The sequence below is a fragment of the Octopus bimaculoides genome, chromosome 4 (assembly GCF_046866305.1).
Source record: "Octopus bimaculoides isolate indiv1 chromosome 4, ASM4686630v1, whole genome shotgun sequence".
Lineage (NCBI taxonomy): Eukaryota > Metazoa > Mollusca > Cephalopoda > Octopoda > Octopodidae > Octopus > Octopus bimaculoides.
The window spans coordinates 21140819-21161271 of record NC_142931.1 but is presented as its reverse complement, the minus strand read 5'-3'; positions in this window follow the sequence as shown (position 1 = coordinate 21161271).

The window sequence follows — 20453 nt, the reverse complement described above, 5'->3', positions numbered from 1 at the left end:
AATTATATATTATGCATTTTATATGCACTTTTATGCACTTTATACTTTATTGCGTTCTGTTATGCGCATGATCTCCTGGTCCATGGAAAAATTGTCTTAGATGAAACCGGTCCGTAGTGCAAAAAAAAAAAAAGGTTGGGGTCAGCTGCTTTACATATTAGAATACGAGCACGTGTGTACACAAATTTGCATATTTATTTATCTGTACATATTGCAATATGGGTTGAAAAAAACTCAGTACAGAAGCACCATATTAGGCTGCATGTGGATGTACTTCTTTTGCCTGTTAATCAGTTCGTTTGTCAGATAACACTTGGAAATATTATGTACCTACTTGGTGAAATTCAGAGTAGCGACTTTAGAAGGCCTATGTATTATATTAAAACATACGCGCACACATGCACGTTCATATACACACATATGTACCCCCATCCATCTATACACAACATATACAGATACGTGTATGTATATATATATATATATATATATATATATATATATATATATATATATATAAGTATCGTTTTATAGTTCGAATTTCATTTGATAGAGCTATAGAATTGGAGAAGACGCAGAGTACTCAGAGAAAGCGAAATAGGAGAGTTTCTGTATAAAATAGTTCTGTCCTCTTACGCACGTTTCATGAACAATGAAAGATACCTGTCATGTAAAGAAACCTTATGAGCAGATTGCATTGTCAAATCTTCAGTGGTTTCGTAATTCTCATTGGTAATCTTTAATATTCATACTGGACTACCGAGAATGATACAGTATTGATTACCAAGAGCTGTGGTAGTCGACGTAATATTGCCGGCAGTACATATTTATGTATTTTTAGGGAGCGATACATCACATTGTCATGTTCGTGTGAGACAAAACTTTTGTTCCTTTATTGTTCTATGGCTTTGCCTACTAATTTATTCAGGTACCTATTGTTAATTTATTTCATTGTTTTATGCGCAAGATTTCCTTATATGTATACACGCGCGCGAGCGTGTTTGTGTGTGTGAGTGTGAATTTGTGTGTGTGCGTATGTGCATGTGTGTGTGCGTGCACGCGGTTGTGTGTGCGTGTGCGTGTGCATGCGTGCATATATATATATATATATATATATACAGAGAGAGAGAGGAAGAGCGAGAGGAAGAGAGAGAGGAAGAGAGAGAGAGGAAGAGAGAGAGGAAGAGAGAGAGGAAGAGAGAGAGAGAGGAAGGGAGAGAGGAAGAGAGAGAGAGGAAGAGAGAGAGGAAGAGGGAGAGAGGAAGAGGAAGAGAGAGAGAGAGAGGGGGAGAGAGAGAGGGAGAGAGAGGGAGAGAGAGAGAGTCAACACATGAAATCCAGAAATGCTTAATATAGAAAACAATAGCGTTCAAATCATTTTGACTTATACTCCGAAATCTTTACTGGAGATTTAGTTCGCGAGATAAATAGTGGTTATAAGAGGAAACCAGGTGCGCAGATATGGAATTAATGATGCAAATAAGCAAATAAAGCCGCTTTGGCTAGATATGCAAAATATAAATGCACATATATGTAGAGAGAAATCAAAGACTAAAAGTATTTAGACCTGCAACGCTATACCTTCTGCCCTTAATTTTCTGTGTCTTTGTACTCTGTGTTAAGTTTGCTTTGTTAATATATAAATATCCATATATTTATATATGAATATTCATCGTCTGAATATTTTCAGTCTTTGTTTTCTCTCTATCTACATGTATATATATATATCTTGTATATTTAGCCCAAACGGTTTTATTTGTTTATTTGCATCATTATCTGCCTGTCTGTCTCTCGCTCTCTCTTTCTTTCTCTCTCTCTCTCTCTCTCTCTCTCTCTCTCTCTCTCTCTCTCTCTCTCTATATATATATATATATATATATATATATATATATATATATATATATATATATATATATATATATATATATAGTTAAAAAAACACAAAAAAAAACAATAACAAAAAAATAACAAAGTGAGGACGTGATACGGATAGTGTTATTGGACGCTCGGGAAAGGAAAGAGAGAGAGTATGACGTTTCGGGCGGAGCCCTTCGTCGGAAAGACGGAAAGTTCAAAGAATGGAAAAACGGAGGAAGAGAAAATCGGCACCGATGCCCACGAGGTTAAGTGGGTGTAGTATATATATGCACGTATACACACATTTATATATACATGTGTGTGTGTGCGTGTGTATGTATGTTTGTATGTATGCATGTGTCTATGTATGCATGCATGTTTGTACGTAAAGTCAACTGACTGGGTCGTTAGCTCGTCGGGGTATCTCTTTCACCTCACCGCCCACCAAGTATACATCTTTCTTTCATTCTTTTATTAAGTGGGGGATAAATAAAGTACCTGTGCAGTACTGGGGTCAATTCTTTTCTCTGTCTCTGCCTCTTTCTCCTCCCCCCAAAATTTACTATGGCCAGACCTGGAGAGGCATCGACTCGGCCAGCCCATCCGGAGAAGGGTCTTATCACTCATACACACACATACATGAATATATGTCGATGCATATGCCTATGCATATTACATGAACACTGTTCGTATTTTGATCTTTTGTTTAATACTTTTTCTTTCCTTTGTTTTTCGAAACCAAACCACGTAATATAATGTGTTTGCGTGTGGTAAATATTACGTCAAAAAGAAACGTAGTTTGTCCTCATGAAATCATTCCCTATAATGAATAAATCTGTCGTCACTTTTTATAACACGGGTTTCGCTTCCACACACACGCACACATATATATTAATAGACTAGCGTTGTTTAGATATGCAAATATATTTGCATATATGTGCGTAGGCAAGGTGAAGAGGAAAAAAAATGTGAACACATACAAGCAATTTCACTTGTTAGTATATGCTCCTTGCAATATCTGAGGAAACTAAAGCATTTGTTGCGATGTTGTTTTTTAATGATTGTTTTTTTTTAATTCTTTTTTTTTTTATTTTACGAATGCGTTTCCTATTTGATAGATTTGCTGAAGTTAAAAGTCTTCCATCCAACTAGAAGACATGCAAAAATTTGTTCAATTTCCTGTTTCCTTTTGCTTAACAACCAAAGCCTAGTAACCACTTCCAAACCACATGTCAGCTGTTTCTTGAGAAATTTAAATTGTCATTGGACAATGACGACAACTGACGAAACAAAAACAATAAAAACAGAAAAAACTAATGAGGAACACAAACAATAGAAACAAATAAAATGGCAACGATTTTTCAAAAACGTTAGAGCGCTGCACTATATGCCAAACAGGATTTGATTGAGAGTTGACTTCGTTCTGTGCGTATCGGGCAGTCGATATATTAAATAACAGTAATATATTCTTGTGAATTAATTTACATTTTACCCAAAATTAAATGAAACGTTCTTACTAATTAAAAGAAGTGGTAAATATATAACAAACGCTGATTTGAGTTTGCAGAATTAAATCAAATTTCGTCGTCGCTGCTCTTCGATGAAGATTTCTCTTTACGTATTGGTTTCAAATTGAGGCACAAGGCCGGCAATTTTGGAGGAGGGATTAAGTCGATTACATCGACCCCAGTGTTCAACTGGTACTTGTTTTATCGACCCCGAAAGGATGAAAGGAAATTGTCAACCTCGGTGGAATTTGAGCTCAGAACGTAAAGACGGACGAAATGCCGCTAAGCATTTTGCCAGGCGTACTGACGCTTCTGCCAGCTCGCCTCCTTATTTCTCTGTATGTATCAAGCAAATAATACATTCCGGTATTTAACCTTCTCGGTGAACATTGCTGAAAGAAAACTACCTTAGTCATGAGGGAACTTCTACTCAAACTACTAATACCAGGTAAATAAACTTTATAACACACCTTAGCGGATCAAAAGAAAGGATGTGCTGGTTACTTTATGTCTGCAATATATGAAGAGATGATTGTAGCTTGAAACTTTTGATTATAAGTGTGCTTGCTCAGGATTGAACTTTAATCATAAGCAACAAGAACAGCCTTGCTTCTTAATGCGTCGTTGGATGATCTAGGACTCTGTTTTCATGTTGAGTGATCGAGTCCAGCTTTCTTTAGGCTACATTGAGAAATCACAGGTACGACAAAATGTAAGAGAACTGAAATGATTTAATCGATTTTTGAACTATGAGAAATCGCAAGTGCGACAACAAATAAATGAACTGAAATGGTTTAATCGATAACTGAATTGCATTGAGAAATCCTAGGTATGACAAGAAATAAATAAACTGAAATGGCGTTATCGATAATTGAACTGTATTTAGAAATCACAGATGACTACAAATCAGTGAACTGAAATCGTTTAATCGATAAGTGAATTGTGTTGAGAAATCACAGGTACTACATCAAATGAATGAACTGAAATGGTTTAATCGATAATTGAACTGTATGAAGAAATCATAAGTTCGACAACAAATTAGTGAACTTAAATAGTTTAATCGATAATTGAAATGTATTTAGAAATCACAGGTGACCACAAATCAGTGAACTTAAATAGCTTAATTGATCATTGAACTATATTGAGAAATCATAGGTAGAACAACAAATGAATTAACTGAAATGGTTTAATCGATAATTGAACTGCATTGAAAATTCACAGGTATGAAAACAAACCGCATTTGAAACGTATCTGTAGAAAATTTCATACAAAATATCCATTTTTCAGAAAATTATGAAGTAAAAAAAACAGAAGGGCACTCTTTTATAGTTATGTCAAAGTATAAACAAAAATGTTTTAAAAAACTATATCGCACTGTAAGACAACTATGTCGCAGTGAATAAAAATTAGTTTTGTGATTGAATCCTGAAGCTGAAATCTTCGATAATAAGACTTGAAAAACATATATTATATATATATATATATATATATATATTAAAATTGGGATTTTAAATGATTTTCTAGACAGTGCAGAATTTATAATAATCGCTTTCTTTTAGTAAAAGTTACATATTCCAAACTAATTAACAATCAGCAGAGTCGAAAGAGTCAGATAGAATGCTTTGCAATATTTGTTTCGATTCAACGCTGCCTCTCATCCTTTCGGGGTCAATAAAGGAGCAATAATCCAGAGCGATGGATTCGTAAGAACGTCGGACATGATGCATTGCAGTATATTTTTCAGCTCTAAGAATTGTGAGTAAACCCTGCCATGGCCTCCTGGGGTAGTAGATTTAATCTGCCGTCCGGTTTAAATATCGATATCCATCACACCTGGATGGGACTAAAGGCAGGTTGTCTCACCTGTCTATAACTTTTAGGTGTCTTAACACCCAGTGCTATGAGCGAGTCGTTATACAGCAGCGTTATACAGCAGCGAAGCGGCAACCAAGCAAAACACATACATTTGAGCATGTGCGGTCGATAAAGTTTACAACACTAGCACTGCTTTAAATTCCTAATTGAATTTAATCTTACCTCTACATCGTCGTGGCATACCGACAAATTGTTCTTTCACTATTTATATGTAATCAAAAACTGGCGATTCAGTTCACCCCTGGTTCAATTCAGATACGTGATGTTGATAAGCCACAAAAATGGTAAAATATCGATATGCATCGCTCTTAGATGGGACTAGAGGTGAGCTGTCTCGCCTGCCTGTCACTTTCAAGTGTTTTAATACCCAGTGCAATGAGGGAGTCGTCCCCAAAGCGCTATACGGCAGCAAACCGGCGAACAACTAAAACAACTAAAATGCCTTGTGAATGAATCTGTTACACGGAAACTATGTGGAAGCCCATCGTGTATATATATATAAATATATATATGCGCGCGCGCGTGTGTGTGTGTGCATATGTCTTTGAGCATGTGTCTTAGTTTTTGTGTATATTCCCATCACCATCACTTGACAAGCGGTGTTGGTTTGGTCACTTTCCCGTAACTTAGTCATTTCGGCAAAAGAGAAATAAGTACCGGGTCGATTTGTTCGATTAATCTCTTGAAACGGTGGCCCAATTTGGCTGCAGTCCAATCGCTGAAACAAGTAAAAGATATCACTAAAAGTGTCAATGTTTTACGTAATAACAGGCTGAGTAAGGAAAAGGGATGAAGGGAGAGGAAAAGAGGTGTGCGGTGGTGTGAAATGAGTAATACTTAGCGACTATAGAAAATAAGTTCTTATAACGAAGAAAGAAAGAGAATTAAGCATCAAGTCAGCATTAAGTTGTTAAAATGAAGGACGGAGGGAATAATATAAACACATAATGAAATGGACCGACCCGACAGAGACATGGATACTCGTTTTGCTGCAATCCTCAGGAATAATGTAGTTCTAGACACCCTACGCTTGAAAACAAGTGAGGATGGTTAAGCTAAACAACAAGTGAGAAAAGAATCTTGGAATGAGGTTAAATACCTAAATATTTGCATTGGGTTATCATCGCGATGTTAACAATGTGCATATAAAAAGGTTAGTTTTCAAATCAATAATAAAATTTATCAACAAATGAAAGGAATGGCTATCGGTTCATCATTATCTCCAGTAACAGCAAAACATCTACAAGGAGCATTTCCGAAGACTTAACCCTGGAAATTAGAACACTGAAACTCGTACCTCGATTAAAATAGATTGAATGATACCCCATGTCGACGCGCAAGTTTTTGTGGAACATCTGAACTCATTATGTATATCTATCTAGTTTATACTGAAAAAGAAAAGAACCTGTAACTATTGTTTATTGATGTGTAGGCTAAAAAACAGAATCAGGAATCAGAGCGTCATTGATTCGAAAACCTTCTGCCATTGAACCCTTATTAAACTATAGGTTCTCCCACTGTTATCGTTAAGCGCTTGTTGAGTGATTACATCAAGCAAAACCAGTAGGGCGAGTGATCGGCTTATACACGAGAAATTAGTTGGCACATTCTGAAAAAAACATTCCTCAATAACACATACATAGTTCATCATGTAAGATCCACAGTCACTCTCTGGAACAAAGGGAAGGGATCTTTTTTAAAACGGGGGCCACATTTTTCATTAATGTTTTACGTAGTGTTTTTGGTAGCGAAAGACTTTCAAACTTCGTATACTTATCTATTTTGTGTTATAGAACAGAAAAATATTTTTGTATTCGAATTTACTTCATGTAAAAAATTGTCTTATTTCGATAATTTCAACCAATCACTGACAAGTATTCAGTTGTTTACATTTACTCCTTTGGCTCACTAAGCAATGTAAAGCGTATTTAATCTCCATACCTTCGTTTTATTTGCTTTTTTCATTTTAAATTTGCTTTAACCCTAACCCTAACCCTAACCCTAACCCTAACCCTAGGGTTAGGGTTAGGGTTAGAGTTAGGGTTAGGGTTAGGGTTAATTGTTTCAGAATCGTTTGTTTATGTAGTCGGCACTTAATGTATATCGGCTGAATGGACGTCAGTGATTTGTTGAAATTACAGAAATACGACAACTTTAACATGGAATAATTTATGGATTTCTTTTTTTTTTAAGAAGACTAAGAGAAAAAGATGTCTTATATCACACATTCTACCAGTGTTCCAAGTTTCAAAGTGTTTCGTTAATGAAAAATGTGGCCCCCGTTTTAAAAAAGATCCAAGGGAAGATTAAATTCCATTGTCTACCTTATCAAAAGTGATCGCCCGTGTTCAAAAATAACACGACACGTCGCAGTTCCTTTCCAAGTATGAACCTACCCTGAATGGTTAAAACCTAACTGCATCAATAACATTCTATGTGTTTGCGGAAGGGCTTATAAAGGAAGAGCTGGAAGATTCCTAAAGGTCAGAATAGATAAGCATAATGAGGAGAGAAACATCTAAAACAGGAATGGCTGAACAACTATGATGAGATAGAAGGAATCATATACCACTATGGAATGAAATTTCCGTAATAGATAAACAGCCGCGGTGGAGTCGTACAGAAACGTCAAACAAGCAGCTTGCTGATAGCCCAAATTGTGTATCAGTGACATTATTAGGTTAATATGGATGCCTCTAAGAGAAAAATGAATGTAAGCAAAGGTAAATTAAAGTTTGTACATACAGAGATTGGACAAAATAATGGAAACACCTAACATTATAGCATAATAATTTTGAAATTTCTATAAAACCGTCAACAGCTTGTTTATTTTTATGTTTTTTGATTTATTATTAGTGTTGCTTAATGTTTTGCTAAAATTGCTGTTTCTTTTCAGATATCAACAGAAAAAGGTAATTAAAATTCATTAAAATGACAGATCTATCTGACTTTCGAAGAGGTCAAATTGTTGGTGCTCGTATGGCAGGCGCTAGCGTAACGAAAACGGCCGAAATGTTTGGTGTATCAAGAAGTACTGTCTCGAAAGTAATGACATCCTTTGAGAAAGGGGAAAAGCCTCCTCGTCGAAACAAAACTCCAGAAGAAAACCAAAACTTTCAGATAGGGACCATCGGACTCTTACGCGAATTGTTAGAAAGGATCGCAAAAGTACAGCTCCCAAAATTACTACAAAGCTCAATGACCATCTTGAGAACTCAGTTTGCACAAAAACTGTTCGCCGAGAGCTGCACAAAGACAGATTTCACAGGAGGGCTGCAATCAGAAAACCACTACTTTCAAAAACAAACATTGCAAAGCGTTTATAGTAGAGTAAAACCCTACAGAATTGGTCCCTAGAGCAGTGGAAGAATGTTATTTTCTTGGGAGAGTCATCACACACACACACACACACACACACACACACACACACACACACACACACACACACACATGTATATATATTGTACATACATATATGTACATATATATATGCATTACACCAAAACACATTAAAGCAGAGACAGACCCCATACATATACATATATATATGTATGTGTGTGGGGGTGTCTGTTTGTGTGTGTGTTTAGGCAGAACCCAACATGTAGTCGAAGGAGTAAAATCAAGCCCAGCCAAAGTCAGTAGTGGTGTTCCACAAGGCACTGTGTTGGGCCTACTTCTTTTCATCATTTACATCAATGCCATTACTGACATCATGAAGCACAGTAACATTAGAATCTTTGTAGATGATTCCAAGATCCAGAAGGTCATCAATGAAGTGGGTGACCAGGCATGCTTTCAGTCAGATCTGTTGGCTGTCAACCAAAGGGTGGAAAAGAACATGTTGCTAAATGAGGACAAATTTGAGTTGATCTACTTCGGAAAAGAGGATACCTTGAAACTTCTGTACCCTTTCGATATTGCAAAACTAAAAGTCAAAGAGATAGTTGAAAGATACTGTCTGGAACTTTAAAACAGATTAGCATTTTTAAAAGACGATGTAGAACTCGATGAAAAAGGCAATCGGTAACTCTACTAACACAATAATTGGCGAAAATATAGGTTCTCGCAAAGAACGTGAATCTCAATGAAACTTAGAATTTTATTAATGAGAGGAAACGAATCAAATTAAAGTGAGACCAAACAAAATCAGAAGATAATGTCGATACTTACATCAAAATGTATAACAATATCAACAGGGATGTTAAAAAGTTTAACAAGCTAGACAAAAGGAACTGGTTAAAAAGCAAATGCAATGAAGCCCAAGTTGCAGCAAAACGAAATGACAGTAGATCTCTGTTCAGAGTCGTGCAAGACCTAACAAACACAAAAAGTAATAGTAGTATAGTACCAGTTAAGGACAAAAATGGTCGACTGTCATGACAAAGGAAGAGCATTCAAAACGATGGACGGAACATTTCAGCAAAGTGATAAACCAACCAAATTCAACATTAACTTTAGAACTTGATGATAGAATAGAAAATGATGCCAATAATTCAGAGGTACTCCTCAGCAATATAACAAGGAAAGAAATGCGTGAGACAATCAAAACCCAGAAGAAGAAGAAATCTAGATTAGACACCATACCTGCCGAACGCCTAAAACATGAGATCGGGATGATAATTTAGAATAAAGGAGAAACATTTACCGAATGATCAAAAGGAGTCAAGAAAGGAGTATTTGCTGATAGCGACAATTGTCGAGGTATAACTCTTCAAATTATGGCCCGAAAAGTCATGTGTTGGCTGCTTCTCAAAAGGTTACAACAGGAACTGGACCACAAACTTAGAAGTGAACAGGCAGGCTTTCGGAAAGTAATATCATGCAATGAGCAAATTTTCGTGCTAAAGGACATCATTGAGCAATCACTGAACCCCGATTATGATAAATTACGTTGACTTCAAAAACCCTCTCGATTGCTATATTAAAATCTATAAGTCTCTTCATCAAGACTCAAATTACAGTGTTAAAACTGCAAGTACTTTTCAGTCCTATCAGGTGTGCAACAAGGATGCATCTTATCCCCACTATTTTTCTTGATAATTTTCGACTATATTCTGAGAAGGTTCTTCGACACTTGTGGACATGGCTTAAGATAGGGAAGGATGAAACCGGCAGACTTAGACTTTACTGATGTACGTCTTTTATGCCAACAACTGCACAGAAATGCAGACTATGACAAATGCCTTAGATGAAGCAGCTGAGATTAGCTTGAGAGTAAATATATCAAAAGTTACAAAATACAGAAAGTATCCTGCAATGAAACACATTGACAGAAGAGGTTCAACGATTCACATATCTTGGTAGCGTTCAGACAGAAGATAGCAATGATGAAATTGACGTAAAACAAAGGATAGCAAAAGTTGCTTGAGTATTCAACAAATTCCTGTTAATATGGAAATCAAAGAGACTTACATCACAAACCAAATTAAAGTTATTCTGGTCAATTGTTATTTCAACATCATATGCTGCTATCACATGAAAAAGTACTGCCAGAATTGAAAACCAGAGTGTTACTTTCAAACAAAATGCCTTCAGAAAATGTTGGACATTAGATGGCAAGATCACAAATGAAGAGGTGTTTCGAAGAGCCAATGCCACACGCCTGAGTTCTATCATCAAGGGCAAAAGAATGCAGCTGGCAGAGCTTGTCCTAAAATTGGAGGACAATATCCCACTAAGAAATGCAATGATATGATTACCAACTGGTGGGAAGAGACCAACGGGCAGGTCAGAGAAAATCTGGAGATCAACCTTCAAAGATAATGTACGCAGCTGTGGCACAAACTGGTTTCAAGTTCCAACCCTTGCCAAAGACAGGTATAGGCTGGGCGAGTGGTAATCTGATGGTGCGAAGTGCATGTGTGCAGGTGTGTGGTAGAGGTAAGTAGGAAAAAGAAAGTCTGCTATTGATACCAAACGAAGTGGCTATGCAACAAACAGAAGATTAAACTTACTGTTCGTGACGAAATTGGGAAACGGAAAGTCATGGTATTGTATGAGACCGAAAGCATCGAAATGAAAACTTAGGAGTGACATAGAAAATTGAAGGGGTGAATGAAAAGTTTCAGCGATCTGTTGCTATTTCATTGGACGCTTCCTAAAAGTTCTTATCTGTGAAACTGGGTTTCCCAGATAAGTTAGCAAACTTTTTCAATGCCACACAACTCGTCGCTTCTCCACGCAATTTCAAGTCATTCTTTATTTCCCTGAACTTCCACCACACAATCACCCAAACATAACATATGCAATGTAGTGGCCTACGCATTCGGTTGTACGTTTTGTAAGGATTCATGTTAGCTATGTTTTATACTTTTTTGTCTTTTCAGTTATTATATTGGTTTTGGAGTGTATTTTAAACAGCCATAAATAAGCACACATATTCACAAATTACCAAGGTGCATATGTGTGTGTGTGCGTATGTGTGTACATGTAAATGCTTACCAACTTGCATTCGGGTGCATGTACAAGTGTATATATGACTGAGTGTTTATGTGTGTGTATGCGTTACTCAGCTATCGACATTGCAGATTGCAATGTTTTAGGCTGGTATTTTAGTGGAGCGCACACACAAACACATATCTAAATACCGTCTGTCACTGATCTTTACGTTTACCCTTTCTTCTGTCTCTGCTGAATTTCTTATCTCGTCACCACTGTCTAGTCAATGTGATATACCCATTCTGTGGCTATATACACGCGCGCGCGCGCGCGCGCGCGCGCGTGTGTGTGTGTGTGTGTGTGTGTGTGTGTGTGTGTGTGTGTGTGTGTGTGTGTGTGTGTGTGCGCGCGCGCGCGCGAGTGTGTGTGTATGTGTGTGCGTCTTTATAGATAGATAGATAGATAGATAGATAGATAGATAGATAGATAGAGCTGTATGCGTGTAAATGCATATGTATATGATGTGTTTGCTGCTTGGGTGATAGCCTATACCCGTCGCCCAGTTTAACATCACCATCTGCCACCTTACTTGTCTTTAGAGTTCATTCTGTTAAAAGTATTAAGGCCAGGTCTCTGGTTTGGGGATAAGTTCTTTCCTCCCTCTTTCCCTCCATTCGCAGAGGCTCTGTAATGGGTCATGGACACTGTCTTTCTTCCTAACTAAAACAGAAAGAATATGTATTACATGCTGACATACAAGCATGGGTATATATCCTTGAGTGTGTATGTGTGTGTGTGTGCAGAGACACACACGCATATATATACATATATATATATATATATATATATATACATGCATGTATGTATGTATGTATGTATGTGTGTGTGTGTACAAAGTCTGAATATGTGTGTGTATGTGTGTATGTGAATACACACATATACATATATGCATGTATGTATATATTTAAATATTATGCCAATTCGATCTACTAAAAAGAATACACTGAATAATATAATCGTCACCTATATACAAACACGCATACATGTTGAGATATATAAATTGAATACTTCGCTCATTTGCCCATAGCTGGTCGACTAACAAAGACATCATCACTCGTAATGTCAGAGAACTATATATTGTTATGTTAAACAAATAATTGCGTCTAGTTCAACAGCGGCTGGCAAAATAAATATTTATTGGAACATCAGAATGTATGGCAAGGTAACTTGTATTAAGTATTCTACAGTTTCTTTATATGATATGATTCAAGTCTTCTCTTTTTATTAGATTCACAAAGAAATAAAATCAGAGTACCGCCTACCTGTTGAATCGTTGTGCAATCTCCATGATTGAACAAATTGATTAGACGGTTCAAGCACGTCTAATTATCTATCTATCTATCTATACACACACACACACACACACACACACACACACACACACACACACACACACACACACACACACACACACACGCACGCACACACATATATATATATATATATATATATATACACACACACATATATATATATCTGTCTACTACGACTCTTGCACTTCTGGTTAGTCAGAAATCAAACATGTAAACCAAGCCCATGTGCGTTTTTCCTTGCTCTCTTCTTATCTCTTTTCCCCTCTCCCGTCTCTTCCAAGTCTCTCTTGGACTTTTCTCTAGTATCCGACGAAGGACTATATCCGAAACTTTATACTTTTACTATATAACTTTTACTTTATAATATTTTTCTTTCTTGGGTATGAATCAAATCATATTAATTGTGAACGTCCCTTGGACTTTTGGAGCTTTTTTGTTATTTGCATATATATATATATATATATATATAGTTAGTTAGTTAGTTAGTTAATTAGTTAGTTATATTGATGGCTACATAGATAAAGAGACAAGCCAACGCATGCAAGCATACATATATACATGCATACACACATATACACACACACACACATAACATATATACGTATATACACACTGCTAGCATGTCCAGAGACCACATAGAAGAACTCTCTCACTTTATCTTTCTTTCACATTCATCGTGTCTATATTCTATCTTTCTAATTCATTCATTTTAATGGCAGCAAGGAAATCATAAGATGTTGTATGAGCACTCAACTCTGAGTGCACTACTTCTAATAGCAGAAACAGCTGTAAAGTAATGGAAATGATTACGTAATTCCTGTTTCCTTCTCATTCAAAAATATATATTTCATTCATTATATGTGACATTCGTTATCCCTCCCTTTTTCATTCATTGTTTGTATGCATGCGATTGCATTGTATCGTCGAGGAAGTCTCAAAGCAATTGATATACCAAACCTTTACTTTCTCTGCCTCGTGTTTTTCTCTCATACATATTCACATGCTTGTGCGTGTGTGTGTATGCGTGCATGGGTGTACGTACATGTGTGTGGTTTTGTATGCATTGATGTATGCATGCACATGTGTATGAGCGTTTATATGTATGTTTAAATGCATTTATGTAAGTATATAGGTAGGTAGGTAGGTAGGTAGGCAGGTAGGGAGGGAGGGAGGGAGGGAGGGAGGTACTTATATTTCAAAGTGATGGGTTTGATAGTTTGCATCAATGTGATAGTTTGGGGGTAAAAAAGACACCAGTTTTCTCAGAGGCATGCATTAAAAATAAAATACGGAAATTTTCACAGAAAAGCAAGTAATTTTAATACAGTAAGAACATATACATACTTTCGTATATGTGTGTGTGCGTGTGTGCGTGCGTGTGTATGTGTGTGTGTGTGTGTGTGTTATATATATATTCAGGGTGCAATGGGTAAATTGTCGCCATTTCATATTCTTAATTTCTTGTATGTGCATTGTTAATTTTTGATTTTGTCGACTACACAGCATGGTAAGGTCAGTTGAGCACCGTCTGTAAGAAAAACAGCACCATGACGCAATTCATTCTGACAGAAATTTGGAAACGACATGCTGTGTTGCTTGGCATTCGCGCCGGAAGCTCCAATACGAACATTTCAGAGTGTTTCGGTGTCAATCTGAGGACATGTACCGAGAGTGATAAAAATCAAACATCCAGTCAACATCATGGTGTTTGGAGTGTTCAATAGTGACAGCGACGCTATGCCGCCATTCGTCTTCCCACATGGCCTCAGACTCAACACGGAGGCCTACATCAAGTGTCTGGAGGACGTAGTGCTGCCCTGGGTTAAGAAGGTGGCTGCTGGAAGACCCTGTGTCTGGCAACAGGACTCTGACCCACGCCAGGCAAGCAGGAGTACCCAGTTATGGCTGTCGAACAATTTCCCTAACATCTGGCCACCTAACTCCCCATACCACAACTCCCTTGATTATTATGTGTGGTGTGCAGTTGAGCGAGAGACCAACAAAACTCCTTGTAACACCAAAGATGAACTGAAGGCAAGGATTATGGCAGCATTGACCAACTTAAACAAGGAGAACGTCCAGAAGAGTTGCAGGAGATTCCAAAGTCGTCTGGTTGACGCCAATGGCGATTTTATTGAATAAATTTACTGTTTAGTATTTCAAGATACTTTTATGTAATTTTGGTAAATATATCTGTTAAAAAGAGATGTCAGTGTTATTTTCATTTTTGCATAATTTAGACGATAGTTTATTCACCGCACCCTCTGTGTGTGTGCGTGTGTGTGTGTGTGTGTGTGTGTGTGTGTGTGTGTGTGTGTGTGTGTGTGTGTGTGTGTGTGTGTGTGTATGCGCGTGTGTGTGTGTCTTCTATTTTTTAATTATTGTAAATCTTCCACTGAGGAGGGAACCGGTTTCCAACGAAGATACAAGGTTCAATCTTTGGGATGTAGTTTATGTATGTATATATGAATGTATTTTTTTATTGTTTCAGTCATTGAAATATAGTCATGCTGGGCCACCTCCTTGAAAGGTTTAACCGAACAAATCGATCCTAGTACATATATTTTGAGGCTGGTACTAATGCTAATGGTCTCTTTTGCCGAACTGCTAGGTTACGAGGAGATAAACAAACCTACACCGGTTATCAAGCGGTGGTGGGCCAAACACAAACAAAAAGATAGATAGATAGATAGGTAGATAGATAGATAGATAAATAGATAGATAGATAGATAGATAGATTGATTGATAGATAGACAGATACGACGAGCTTCTATCAGTTTTCGTTTGCCAAATCCATTCACTTGAGGTCATAGTATAGAATACGTTTGCCCAATGTGCCATTCAGTAAGATTGAAGCCAGGACCATGTGGTTGGCAAGCAAACTTTTTACCAACAGTATTATGTCATCTGAGTGTTAGAAGCTTCCGATACGAAGCTTGATTTTTTCTTTTTTTGTTTTGATTTTTGCTTTGGTTTGTTCTTGTTTTTATTCTGATTGTTGTTTATGTCTCAGTGTAACCCCGATATAGAAAAATTAAACTATCATCTAGCCTTGATCAGCTCATCTTACTTTCGGACAGAGTACATTAAGGATCACACCACTCAGGGAAACTTTCATCGTATGTAACAAGTAAGTTGAGGGATATTTGTGTACTACTTCTAGCAGATCCAGTGTGTTTTTCACTGTTTTCCAATCGAAATGCACATGCATTCCTTAAAGCAGACACACGAACATGTACAGCATACACACATACACGCCTACCTCTATCTACGCACTGTGCACTTGTAAATATACATATCTTGTTATATTCAACAGATATTAAGAGAACGGCTATAACATCGTACAAACGCGGGCGCACACGCACACAGAAGCACTCGCTCATCCACCCACATACACACGCCCACCAATATATACACATGCACGAACACATGCCAAACTACCCATACACAGTTCACAAGATATAATACTCACGTACATACACACACACCGCACGCACAAGCATTCTATCATTCAAATTTACAAACGTTACGTGTTATCTAACGAAGGTACTTTCGCGTATGCTTGCTTCTTCTTCCACGATATAGCAGCATGTGTATGCGTGTGTAGTTGCAATACATATATATATATATATATATATAAATTTAAGGAATGGAGTGAACGCATGTTATAACTGCATACTTTATTCCGACATATGTTTCTGCTCACAAACAGGAATTACACCACAGTTATTTTGTGATCTTTGCTACCCTGGCTTCTATTAACCCATTTATTCTATCCGAATTATTATTAATTAGGATATAATAAAAATACATATAATTAAATATATATATATATATATATATATATATATATATATGTATATATATATATATATATATATATATATATATATATATATATATATATTCATACACACATATACACGTATGTGCGCACGTGTGTGAGGATGTAAGTGCATAGTCTTAGGTTTACTTACACTTTACATACACGCATAAAATCAACTGGCTAAAAGTATTGAATTTGAATATATGTGTATGTATGGGTTTGTGTATGTTTGTGTGTATTCCTGTGAATGCGCAGGAATAGGTTACTTACAATAAGAACCTCAAAGTGAGAAAGAAGTCTGTGTCAGTACATTTTATCCGTGGATCGTTATGACTCCCTCAAGGTCGAAACAATATATATTTTGTCGACTTCACGGTTATGTGTGTTGTGTGTGTGTGCGCGCGCGCGCGCACGCACCAAGTTTTGAGAATTTCAGGGAGGAATTTTCAAGTATAGTTAGGGCCCGCTTGAGGTTGCGGCAGCTGGGACACGTGCTTGGGTGGTGTCACGTCACGTTTAAAATCTATATACAAGCGGGGTGGAGGAAATAAATAAAATATTTTCGTTTCATATTTAAAGGTTTTGGATATATGGAATCGTTAGAGTGTCGGGAAAATGCCTTACGGTCTTTGTTTCGGCTATCTTCGTTCAGAGTTCAAATCCCGCTGCGTCAGTCTTCTCTTTCATCCTTTCGATATCAATGAAAATAAAGTACCAGTCAAGAATTGGCGCTGAATGGTATCGGCTAACCACCTTCCTCAAAAATTACTGGTCTTGTGCCTTGATTAGAAACCATTCTTATATTCGTTATATTGTTTGTAATAAGCACTTTTAATTTTACATTTGTTGTTTTTACTCCTTATCAAAATAAAATTTTATAATCATATATATCCGGGTTCAGTCCCACTGCGTGGCACCTTGGGCAAGTGTCTTCTACTATAGCCTCGGGCCGACCAAAACCTTGTGAGTGGATTTGGTAGACGGAAACTGAAAGAAGCCCGTCGTATATATGTATATGTATGTATATGTATGTATATGTATGTGTGTTTGTGTGTCTGTGTTTGTCCCCCCCCCCCCACCATCGCTTGACAACCGATGCTGGTGTGTTTACGTCCCCGTAACTTACCGGTTCGGCAAAAGAGACCGTTAGAATAAGTACTAGGCTTCCAAAGAATAAGTCCTGGGGTCGATTTACTCGACTAAAGGCGGTGCTCCAGCATGGCCGCAGTCAAATGACTGAAACAAGTAAAAAGAGTAAAAAAAAGAATAATGTTGCCGAAATTCTAGCGGGAATAAAGGACTGGAGGCCTTGTCCGAACGGTTACATTGTGCTCCACTAAAGACATTCAAGGGCCAGATGGTGGTGTTCAACAGGGCGAAAGACTGTCTGATATACAAAGGACCCGAACACGGTCCCCCATAACCTTTCAAACCTATCAAACGTATTCGAAACCATGACCATCCTACTTTAATTTTTGGACATATATTGTTCAATGTCTTCTTTTTCAAATCATTGTGGTGTAATATGAAGAATATTTTGGCTGCTATTTTGAGCAAGCATGTAGAGAGTCGCTCGTTAGCCCGAACTGTCTTTGATCATTGCATAAGGTAATTTGACCGAATCGTACAAGTGCGTGGGATAGATATAACACACTCACACACACACACAGATAGTTCATGTTTAGTTACCAATGCAGAGTAACTTTGTTTTGTGTTCCAGGACAGGTTAAACCTATGACCACAGTCATTACTTGAATTTTTGGATCCTCCCACCACTCGAAACACACCGCACTACCTTCTCAACATACTCGTATGTGTGTGTGTGTATGTGTGTGTGTGTGTGTGTGTGTGTGTGTGTGCGTCTAAATGTGCCAGTTCGTATGTCCGTATAAATGTGTTTTGTATATATATGGACAGATAGATAGATACAGCGGTTTGTAAGAGGAGGTCATGTGTGTTTCTCTCTTTCTCTCTCTCTATCTCTCTCTCTCTCTCTCTCTTTCTCTCTCACTCACTCACTCCACAAACATACACATACGCATTTAGATATGAAACCGGTTAGATGTGAATAGACACTCATTTCCAACAATCTTCTGTTTTCTATCCAAACGAACATCAAGCATACGAACGCGCGTGCGGTCTTACAAATACACCCACACTCATACATACATACATACAACACATATCTGTATGCTTGTGTGTGTGTATATATATATATGTGTGTATATATATGTGCGTATATGTGTGTGTGTATAGACATAGAGATGCACACATGTGTGTATATGTAATGTCTATGTGTATCTTGTATATTTTACTTGTTTCAGTCATTTAATTCGGTCGTACTGGGGCACTGCCTTGCAGGGTTTTAGCCGAACAAATCGACCCCAGGACATTCTTAAGCTTAGTACTTATTCTATCGGGTTCTGATGCCAAACCGCTAAGTTACAGGGACGTAAACACATCAACACCGGTTGTCAAGCGGTGGTGGAAGACACACATACACACATACATACATACATACATACATACATACATACATACATACATACATACTACGGGCTTCTTATAGTTTCCGTCTATCGAATCCACTCACAAAAGCCTTGGTCGGCCCGGGGCTATAGTAGATGACACTTGCCAAATGTGCCACACTGGGACTGAACCTGGAACCATGTGGTTGGGAAGCATACACACATACACATACATACATATAGTCACTTTACCACTGTTCTGCTCTGTTGGTACGCAGTCGTAAAAAAATGCTGTCACCAGTTCGATTCATGTGTATATATACGCACACACACACACACACACACGTATAAATACGCATAAATACACATACATACACACACACATATACATATCTACTCTTCTTCTTCCTCCTCCTCCTCCTTCTCACGCTCCCCCTTCAACCCACTTGCCTCCCCCTCATTCGAAAAACAGTTTCCATTACACACAGACATAACTAGAAACGTTCACACACACACACACGCATCTTTCCTGTCGGTTGCCATTCACCTAGTCACTTCTTCATTAATACTCGCACTGCCTCACACCATTCCTCCGACTTCTGATCATTTCCCTGGCTCTTTCTATTCCTCATTCACTTTTTTTAACTGATCTCCCGCCTCTCATATTTGTTCACTTTTTTATATACCGTTTATATTTTTTTCAAACTCTTCTCCTTTCTCTCAATCATTTTTTGTTTCCTCTCTATCACAGCCTTACGTTCTTATTCTTCCCAATTCTTCTTCCTCTCTATCACACACACACATTCACTCTCTCTCTCTTTCTCTCTCTCTCTCCCTCCCTCCCTCCCTCCCTCTGTGTTACTGTAGCTCAAATATATTCTGAAAACTGTTTTAAAATCTTCTCCTCCAACTCATTTCTGTTGCCTCGGTCACAACAATTCCCTCCCTTCTCTTTCGCCTTTTCCTTGCTTGGCTAAACGTTGCCTCCCCTTCTTTCCTCCAACCTACTACTTTTTATTTTCCTCTCTAGCCCTTCCTGTGTCTATCACTCCTGCCTGTAGCATCTACTTTATTTACTCTTTCTCCTCCCCTGTTGCTTTTTATCTTTCTCTCTATCTCTCGCATATTCTTATCTCTGTCTTTCTCTCTTTTCTTCATACGTCTATGTATT